Here is a 10,281-nt window from a genome sequence, read left to right on the forward strand (position 1 = left end):
CGCTTCCTGCCTCCCAGCTCCTCCCCTTTGCACCCGCAGCCTTATACGCCCCTCCTCTTCCTCTCTCTCTTTCTCCCTGCTTCCTCCTGCGAACATGTGCGCCGGCGGTCCCAGCTCAGCCTCGCCGCTACGCACAACGCTGGTAAGTGTGACTTCGTCAGCGCGAGGAGTGTATGTCGCTGCAGAGGTCCACGAGAATTCTCACCCCTGATGTAGTCGTGCGGGCCAGCCGCTTTCAACGCTTCGGGTGTTATTTCCCTGTCCTTAGTAATGATGGCAGCCTCCGGGTGTGAGGCGTCATATGCTTATACAACTACACGCTGTTGGTAGCCGGCTAAGACATGGGATGGGTATACACTGACCTGCACATGGGTGCTCGGTGTGCCAGCAGTAGAGCTCATCTCTGCAAACAGCACCACCATGTACAGTCGCTGTATTGCGGGGAAGGGGAACCTTCCGCCTTCCAGCTGTTAAACTACAAATCCCAGCATGCCCTGCAACAGTTTTAGTATGGCCAAATAAAAAAATTGTAGCAGGGCATGCTGGGGTGTGCCGTTCAACAGCTGGAGGGCCAAAGGTTCCCCATCCCTGCTGCATTGTCTCATTCTAGCCAGGTTATACCGCTCATAGGTAAGGGTATTAGTGTACGGGGCTGAGTGGTATGGATAACTTCATGAATTGTGGCTGGGTTAGGTGTGGTGGCACAATTGGGGAGGGGCCTGTGTCTGTAGTGTTAAAGTGTGTGTGTGGACAACTTTGTGGAGGGCGTGGACAGTTAATGGGCCAGATGTATCAAGCTTCAAAAGTGATACAGTGAAGAGTGATAAACAGCCAGCCAATCAGCTCCTGTTATTTTTCAAACCCAGCCTGTGACATGGCAGGAAGGAGCTGATTGGCTGGCTGTCGCTCCATTTTATCACTTTTTGACGCTTGATACATCTGGCCCAATGTGTCCCACAGGAACCAACTCTCTCCTACCTAGATGTCCATGTAGCATTTTATAAGCTGTTACCCCCCCCCCCCCCCCCGTAATTCTCAAAGATCGGTTGCCCATTGAGAGATTCTAAATTAAGATTTCAGTGTCCATGTTTCTTTAGTATATGTTAGGGCAACTTGAGGCCCCTATCCACTAGTGTGGTATGGCCCCTTTTCATCTGATTTAAAGTCACACACACTGGGTGACTTTGCTCAGTGTGTGTGGACAGTGATGACTACTGTCATCGCTGGTGGGGAGGGAAGGAAGCCTTTCTCCCTGCCCGTGGGGGTGGTGGACGGCTCTGCATAGCGCAGCACTATGCAAAGCCATCCACAAATTTGCTTATATATACTGGTAATACCAGCAGGTGATTGGTTGATCTGGCGATGATGCCGGAGCATGCATCACTGCTTATTGCCAGGCTGTACACACTGGGCGGCTTGGCATATTGAGCATCTTTCAGCTCAAAATCACCCAGTGTGTATGGGCCTTAAGATGCACGGGCTGAGGAATTTGATGAAAAGGGCACAAATTGCATGTGTTTAATCTGATATTCTGCTCCGATGCACGGTCCCGTGTGCATCAGATTGGAGTGGGAGATTCACTGCTGCACCAAGGATCCATCAGATCCCGCAGCCAGGAAAATGGTTGCATATGATGTATCGTATGCGATCCTGCCAGATGAGATGGCCGTGTATTTCATACAAGGTATGGCATGCATTGTGTAAGTGGATGGGGGCCTTTACTTGGTGAAATACAGGTTTCTGAAAATTAAACTTCACAATGCTTAATACTGCACTTATATGCTTCAATCAAATGATCATTTCATTGCTGTTCCATTTGACGGCTGTTCCTCTCTCAGCCCCAAGATATGGGCTTTGGGATTTTAGGTTGTCATAGATTAAAATTACCTTTTTCACTCGGGTGTGTAATGGCGGGTTGGCTGCCTCTCTGCACTACCTGAATTTTGCGGGGTAATACATAGTATACACAGCCATGATAGTTTCTTGTATAGGGCAGCATATTCTGTAAAGCAGAACGGAATATGCTGCGCTATATGATAACATGTAAGTAAATAATACAAGATGTCATTTTTCTGATCATTTGGGTACAGCAATCTGCAACACCGAAAACAGCCAGTCATTGATTTTACTGAAACTATCCTGGCTGTGTATACTGAGGATTGATGTTGCAATAGAAGTTTTTGCTCTGAATTCTAAAAACCCATTATGGTAGATGTGCATTTAATCTAGGGCATATTGTTGTGTACATTTAGTAGTAACCACTTCCTATTATCAGGAATGTAAGGGTGTATTGAATGGTGTGCCATCTAACAGACTAACTGGTAACTTGGGGGATATTTCCTAAATGCAGTATGTGTAAATCATCAGGAAAGTACCATTTGTAATCCATGTTTTGTTTTCTTACACCAGATACTGGCTAGAGGAAAAACAATGATCAACCTACGCAGTAACAAAGGTAAAATTACACTTCCTATGTAAAATTCTGCAAATGTTTCTGGCAGTTTGCTTCTGAGCCGAATAGACTGTGCAGGCAAAGCAATTTTGACTTTAGCACCACTGTATTTGGCTTATGCTGCTGGCAGCCTGCTCTCTCTACTGTATACCCCATATGGGTGATTTTGACTGCAATTTCACTTGACCTTCCCAAAGCCATGTGATATTGCCTATATTTACTTGAGATTTTGACCATAATAGAACATTAGATCGTATAGTCTATATTTCTTTGTTGTGATGCTGGTCCCACGCGTATTGCAAGCTGTATAAACACTGATTTGTTGTACCTTTTTTTTCTGATTGACTATGTAGTCGAAACCTGCCGCTCGAATCACAATATGTGCCTTAAGGTTCATGTTCAGACCAGTAGTGAGAGAATGGCAAAGAACTGAGCCCAGAGTTTTTTTTTTTTTTTTTCTGGGACCTCTCCGAGAAAAAACTTCCGGCTCAGTTCTTTGCTGTTCTCTCATTACTGGTCTGAACACGAACCTTAAGGGCAAAGAGTCAGTAGTAGAGATGCTGTAGGGAGCGATAAGAGACAAACCAGACAAGGAAACTGTAGTGTTTTTGTGTCAGATACATTAAGTAAGCAAATGGAGGAATTACCCTTGCCTTGCAATTGGTTCTTGTTCAATTGCTTGTACAGTTTCAGTGGAATGAAGAGAGCAGGGAAACCGGACTGCAGAGGAATATGGTGCAGGTAGTTGTAGGCCTTCAAATAGGGGCAGTATTTGGCAAAGAAAGTTATACAGCAAGAGACTGATGGGCAGATTTATTAAGCTCGGTGAAATAATAATGTGGCTGGTACTTTATCACCAGCCAATCAGCTCCTAACAGTGAAGCTACAGGCTTGGTTTGAAAAATGACAGGTAGGAGCTGATTGGCTGGTGATAAAGACCAGACACTTTATCACTTCACCGAGCTTAATAAATCTGCCCCTGAGGGTGAGAGTTAATATGATGAGAGATTCTGTCAAATCTCCAGTTTTTTTTAAAGCAGCAATCATTTACACTGCAAAATCTGTTTGATTTTGCTGGGTAAATGATTGCAGCTGTAAAAAACTGGAGATTTCTGACCAAATCTCTCATCCTATTAAATCTCACCCTATGTTTGGTGAAACTTTTATATTTCTTTCCATTGCTCAAAGACCTCCCCCCCCCCCCCCCCCCCCCCCATAGACTGAGACTAGAACCTGTGGTAAGCGTGCAGGGGCTCGTTTGTGCTCTCCACCCTGTCTTAGCATTCAGTCATGATTGCGACTGTCCGGTATACAGATATCAGAATTCTGGCAGTAAGGCTGTCATACCACAACCGTGTGGGTAACAGTGCAAGTTGGGTGACAAAAGGACTTTATTGCAGCAGAGATGAGTGGTTAATGGCATTGGTCAGCACAGTTTCACTCAGGGCGAAGAGGGCTGGTATAATCTACCTGTATATCCAGGTAGTGTCTGCAGTGATGAGTTTGCATAGTCCGTGTTTCACCTGAGAACTACTATGATTATGTTTATGCTCTGAGCAGGCTATATACCTCTGTGTATGTACTTAGATGTACATTTATCTGCTATGAATTTACTAAATGTTCTTTGTCTTCTAGATGGTGGCTATCAGACTAAGCATCCTGGGTCTCCTCTGTGCCTGAATGTCAGGTAAGATTTGCTTTCACCTTGTATAGTATACTAGGTCTGCTATTACAGCTGTGCTGGCCCAGATTCATCAGTGAACTGTGGCTGGACCAGTCTATTTTTGGGTAAACCCTGAGCCCCAAGGTAGTAATTGAACAGTAGGCCATATTGCCCTAGTTTCTTCTGAAGTAAAACGTTGAGGTGTAAGCTGGATCTGGCTAGATGAGGGGGTTTGAAAATGTGTATTCTGTGATGAGTGTTGCATAGTCCGTGTTTCACCTGACATCTGTGATTATACTCTTATGCTCTGAGCAATACACAGGGTGAGGTTAATTTATAAGGGGTTGTAGTGACACACCCCCTCCCTCCCAGTGTAATGATAAATTGTCCATTATTTTTCAGCTGAAGTGGATTCCATGCCGGATGAAAAGGTAATTTAAGATGTCTATGGTTTTGCAGTATACAGTATTTGATCAATTAACTTGTGTAAAACCATGCTAATATTATAGATTACCATGAGGTGGTCAACCTATAAAATTAAGGGGGTATTTATTAAGCTTGGTGAGACCCAATGGGAAAGTAGTAGCCTTCTGCCTCGCATTTGCACGCTGTGCTGGAAAATTTACAGGCACTGACTTGTTGATACTCAAGTTTATTTTTGTATCTGTGGTTTGAAAAATACCCACCTAAATGCTACACATGACTGTACCATCTTATCACATATGACAACCGTTCCTCTCTCAGCCTGAGATATAGGCTATGGGATTTTAGGTTGTCAGAGATTAAGTTTACCTTTTTCACTCTGGTGTGTAATGGCGGGTTGGCTGCCTCTGCACTTCCGGAATTTTGCGGGGTAATACAAACCTTCCTAGAGTAGTAGATGATTGGTCCCCAGATAGAGCTATTGACTTAACAAAGCTGAGCTACTCTATGGTAGGTTAAGTTTGTTCATAGGATAAATGTTGCAGCAGGTTATCTTGTACGATTGTGAATAGAAGAGAGTAACATCTCAAACCACCAGATGGACCGCAGAGGTTTAAACAAAGCCGTACTGATGCTGTAAATTGTAGTTCCTGAGATGGCTGCGTAATTTTATAGTATAAATGACATATTAGCAGGTTTATGAAGTCTTCTCCCGTCACTTCATGTTATCATCTAGCTGTTACACTGCAGAAATGCAGTTTTTCATTGGTGTGCATTTAAACAGGCATCACTTATGTCTGACGCATGCTGGTTCCACATGTGTTAAAAGGTCATCAAAGTATGTTTGTAGGATTTTGTACTTAAGTGATATGACTACATTTAGTTAGGTTTTTTTCTTGGTGTTTCCCAAAACAATTGGCTGGTATTTGTAGATAGAAGAAACCTTGGGCGCACTGGTGATCTTTATAAAATGGGTTAAAAAAAATAACCTGGTGGAGCCAAGGATGGTGATAACATAGTGTTCCAAAAAAGGCTCACCCTGTAGGCTCAAAGTCAAACACTGGGCTGAGTCTTTGTTGTTGATGGCAATACTAGGCCCAGGATTGATATCAAATTATACACTTTTCAGATGTTAAGTAGCTGACAAAAGGTATTTTTCTCTAGGTGACCACTATGACGGCATCTCCTCCTGTTCACTTTCAGAATTGCAGGTGAGTCTTGTTTTAATAATTCTACATCTGGCCTCTTCAACCTGTGGTTGTCTGGTTGTTGAGAACCACAAGTCCCACCCTCTCATCTACCTGCTTGTAAAGCATGCTAGGACTTCTAGTTTCCCAACTGCTAGAGAGCTGCAGGTTGGACAGGCCTGTCCTACATGGCATATCAGGTTTACAATTAATCACTTAAGTGATGAGCTTCTGTGGTCAGCTGTGACTTACAGGCAATGTCACTGCTGAATTTCCCGAGGACCACGAGTGCAGATTGCAGCACCCAGGAATCAGCATTAAGCATTAAAAACTTAAGCCCGTCCCCAGACTCGGATGGACTAGGGGGTGGGCTTAACAGTAATGCTTTATGCTGGTTTCTGGGTGACTCCTCCTGCAGGCCTTATCATTTGAAACATCTGAGCTCTTAAATTTTTGCCACTGAAAGGGTTACATTTTCTTAGCTGTGGAAAGGGACTTAAAGATGGAGTACATGGTTAGCATTACTGGTGTCTTCATCTGGTACGGTGTCCTAAGTAGTACTAATGCAACCCAACAGGTTGTTCTAAGGATCTCTGTCTGGGAACAAGGAGCCTAATTACTTTCCCAAAAAAGTAGTCACTATGTTTGAAACAAAATCCTGAAAACATGAGCAGTTAGAGGGTATAACTAATACTGCTTTCAGATCTCAAATGCAGGTTTGCACTGGGACTTTTAACCGGTTCAGTCCCGGTGTGACCTATTCAGCTGGCGCTGCTCCAAGTGCTGCCTCCACAGTGTGAATGGGAAAGGGGTTGCTCGACCCGTTCACAAAACACAGCAAGGAACCGGTAAGAAGTCAGCTTGCTTACTGGTCCTTATTGCCGTGTTGCTACGTGTTTGCGGCACCCGGTAACCTTTCACATCGCATGAATTACTGGGTCGAGTGAATTGATTGAAAGATGAAGAGGTAATTTGAGATGTTAAAAACTTTGCAGTGCATAAACTAGGTAATATGAAATAAAAGACTTATGAATTACAGATCTGTTTGTGCTTAAACTTAATCTATAAGCTCCTCAATGACAACTGTTCCTCTCTCAGCCCCAAGATATGGGCTAAGGGATTTTAGGTTGTCAGAGATTAAAGTTACCTTTTTCACTCAGGGGTGTGTTATGGTGGGTTGGCTGCCTCTCCACATCTTCTGAATTTTGCGGGGTAATACAGATCTTCCTAAAACAGGGTTCTGGTCTGTAGTATAGACCGGGTCAAGTAAGACATAGCACTTGGTACCATGTTCTAGAGATGTTTTAATAAAGCTGTCCAGAATGTGTATGAGGATAATTGGGCTGATATAAAAGTGGATTCACTGGTGTCGGCATACAAAGATGCCGCATTGGATGCAGTTCAAACGGTTGTCAGACTAATGGCCCCCCCCCATACATCTGAGATGTATTGGGGTGATCCCCTGGCAGCTGGGTCAGGCGATCCAGAATATAAAAATCCTGATACAAACGGTCTAAAATAGCAAATATTCTCACATCACAAAGTACTTGTGATGTAATTTTTTTTTATGTTTGTGCTGTTCAATGTGTTAATGAGGCATCACTTTTTTTTTTTTTTTAGCATGTTAAATCCCCTGTTCTAGAGTTGGATTCGGACAAGAAAACAGAACAATTCATGAGGACGTTAAAGGTAACTTGTGTTTAAGCCCAGAGTAGATGCAGAAATCCAAAAAACCTATTCCTGACGGTCATTCTGTGTTGATCAACATAATTTAGTAATAAAGATTTGCTTTCAATCCGTTACATTATCATCCACTTGTGTGGTGCCACAAATTCTGCAGTACTGAACAGACTGCATACATTCAGGCATGGCCAAAAGTTTTGCCACTCAGTTTTTGAAGTCTTATTTTATCTGTAGTTAATTGTAATTCGTCTTCATGCCATTCTGCAGTATATGTAGTCAGTCTTTGACATGACAATAAACTTAATTCCAAAAACATTTCCACACAACCCAAGGCTCCCACTCCCTTATTTGTAGTCCTGTCTTACATACATCATGTGTGTTCTGTGATGAGTATTGCATAGTCCGTGTTTCACCTGAAATCTGTGATTATACTCTTATGCTCTGAGCAATGCACAGGTCATGTAAGAGCGGGGTTGTGATATCCGGCCTCCATTATTTTCACTTTGTAGAAGCCATCCATTGCATTTTAGTATACTAAAGTGTTTTTTTTTTTTTTTTTTTTTTAGGTAAAGTGGATTCAATGTTGCTGAATGAAGAGGTAATTCAAGATGTCCTTGCTCTGAGCAATATGTAGGGAAGGTACAGCTAAGTGATTATTATTATTATTATTTTTTTTTCTGTTACTTGAACTATGGAAGGATCACCTTTCTCATTTGTTACCTCCATTTTGGGTAGCCTGTGCTGTACTAGTGCTTGAGGATCTGTGGTGAGTGTCCTCATTTGGTGTTCAGAATAGTTGGAATAAAGGCTAGGTATGATTGCTTTCTAAAGCTGGTTACACACCTGAAGATTTCTGGCCAATATATATATCTAATGGATACAAAAATCTGGTAATGTATAAGAGCATATGAGAATGGAACATGTGCTCCCAAACACTGGAAAACTAGTCTGGTCATACATACAAATTACTCATAGCCATTTAATTTTAACTCTGAACAATGGTTTTTGTCAATCTTCCAGCATTTGGGAGTATGCAGTTGATATGTTCCCAAAATTATTACTAGATTTTTGCTCTCACCAGACAGTTTGGTTAGAAATCTGTAGGCGTGTACCCATCTTAAAGTCTTTCGCATTTGGTTGGAACTAAAATCTGGTAATGTCTGGGAACGAATTACAATCCTCCCAAAACCTGGAAAATGGACAAACCTTTACATGAATTGGTTAAATCAAGACTAACCAATTTGTCTGACCATTTATGTCTATCTTAAGGTGCCCATATGCATTACAATTATTGTATACAATATCGCATCTCAGTTTTGCGATCTAGTACAAAAAGTGTGCAGCACATACTTTTTGTACTGATCTCATTGCTAAACAGATGCGATATTGTGTACAATAATTGTAACGTGTATGATCACCTTTCCTTTTACATTTTTGTGAGCAAATTGGAATAAAAATCTGGAAGTTTCTGGGTGCAAATTACAACCAGTTAAATTGGAAAGATTTTAGTGTGTTTTTAGTTTTTGGCTAAAGCCAGCCATACATCTACAGATCGATTGGGCTGGTTAGAACAAAATCCTGGTAATGGCTGAGAACAAATGACCATTGACAATTTGCTTTAAAATGCTGAAAAACTGCCAAATTGCCATTCAGGTACTGCTAGGATTTTGTTCCAACCAGCCCAATCTGACAATAGATCTGTAGATGTATGGCCACCTTAAGACTGCACGTAGATTAAGGACAGGGTTGAATATCTCTATGGTTTTGCAGTTCATAGTATTTGACAAATGACTAAGTTTGGACATCACTTTTAAATTAAAGGATAATACCAGATTGCCCATTATAATTGACCTGCCAGATCTAGCAAACTGTTAGATGAAACCCCCCTAGTTGTTGTAACTTCTATATACACTTGCATCATTTCCTTTATTGCTTTTGCAGACGACGACTGTTCCTCTCTCGGTCCCAAGATATGGGCTGTGGGATTTTAGGTTGTCGTAGATTAAAATTACCTTTTTCACTCAGAGGTGTGTAATGGTGGGTTGGCTGCCTCTCCACACTTTCTGAAATTTGCGGGGTAAGACAAGATATCACTCTTATCAGTGATCTGCATGATGGCAGTATCCAGGAATATACTGGAGACCTAGAGTGATTGATTTTTCCATAGCCCTTTGTTTTTATCACAGAACTAAGTGGCAGTTGACAGCTACTGCATTAATTTAAAGCATACAATTAAAAAAAAAATGTGTTTATCTTTCAGGACCTGAAGACTAGACCAGTGCGAGTTTCACCCAACCTGGTCTCATACCAAAGATGGAAGTTTATCTGTGGCCTTTGTAAACAACCTGTTAATGACCTTGTTCACATGTGTTTCGCTCCTTATTTACAAGCTAAATATAAATTAAAGTACTTTATTTAAATCTTTACAAGAGGTCTGTCTGTTCATCAGTAGCGTTAATGTGTTCCTATACAGGTATCCAACATGGTCTATGTATAGTCAAATATGTTTGCTAAAATAACACCATAAAATTTTGCAAATCCCAGTGTACACTAGGAGCTACAATCGAGACTGTTCTCATTGTGTCTTCCTACATACAGATGCGTGAACTTAAAACAATGAAGGGGAGAATAGTCGGTACTCTTTACCTAGAACGGCGACCATCGAATGCACTAAAAAACGGGTGCGATGCCCGTGATTTCCCATAGGGATCAATGTTAAAAGTGAGATTGGACGCGATTTTAGTGTTCAATGCCTGCGATTTTTCCATAGGAAACAATGTTTAAATGGGCCACAGAGCCCAAATAGTCACCCTAAAGTCTGAAATGGCCCCCACAATTGTTAACGCCACCCCACGATCAACGTCAACCCGAAG

The 10,281-nt window shown here is 41.9% G+C and overlaps 1 long non-coding RNA gene and 4 other non-coding genes across 5 annotated transcripts; all 5 read left to right on the forward strand.

Annotated features, from left to right (window-relative positions):
• The first annotated feature begins 40 nt into the window (after positions 1 to 40).
• On the forward strand, positions 41 to 9,831 carry LOC146036610 (uncharacterized). The gene is made up of 8 exons (XR_014460892.1): positions 41 to 142; positions 2,410 to 2,455; positions 4,088 to 4,139; positions 4,518 to 4,546; positions 5,703 to 5,749; positions 7,346 to 7,414; positions 7,975 to 8,006; positions 9,669 to 9,831. It is a non-coding gene; the product is annotated as an uncharacterized LOC146036610 (long non-coding RNA).
• On the forward strand, positions 1,818 to 1,961 carry LOC146045720 (small nucleolar RNA SNORA79). Its single transcript, XR_014465574.1, has one exon. It is a non-coding gene; the product is annotated as a small nucleolar RNA SNORA79 (small nucleolar RNA).
• LOC146045724 (small nucleolar RNA SNORA79) lies at positions 4,839 to 4,979 on the forward strand. Its single transcript, XR_014465575.1, has one exon. It is a non-coding gene; the product is annotated as a small nucleolar RNA SNORA79 (small nucleolar RNA).
• LOC146045708 (small nucleolar RNA SNORA79) lies at positions 6,803 to 6,948 on the forward strand. Its single transcript, XR_014465570.1, has one exon. It is a non-coding gene; the product is annotated as a small nucleolar RNA SNORA79 (small nucleolar RNA).
• LOC146045714 (small nucleolar RNA SNORA79) lies at positions 9,351 to 9,496 on the forward strand. Its single transcript, XR_014465571.1, has one exon. It is a non-coding gene; the product is annotated as a small nucleolar RNA SNORA79 (small nucleolar RNA).
• Positions 9,832 to 10,281: the final 450 nt, after the last annotated feature.

This window comes from Crinia signifera, chromosome 1, assembly GCF_055691185.1.
Source record: "Crinia signifera chromosome 1, ASM5569118v1, whole genome shotgun sequence".
NCBI classification, from domain to species: domain Eukaryota; kingdom Metazoa; phylum Chordata; class Amphibia; order Anura; family Myobatrachidae; genus Crinia; species Crinia signifera.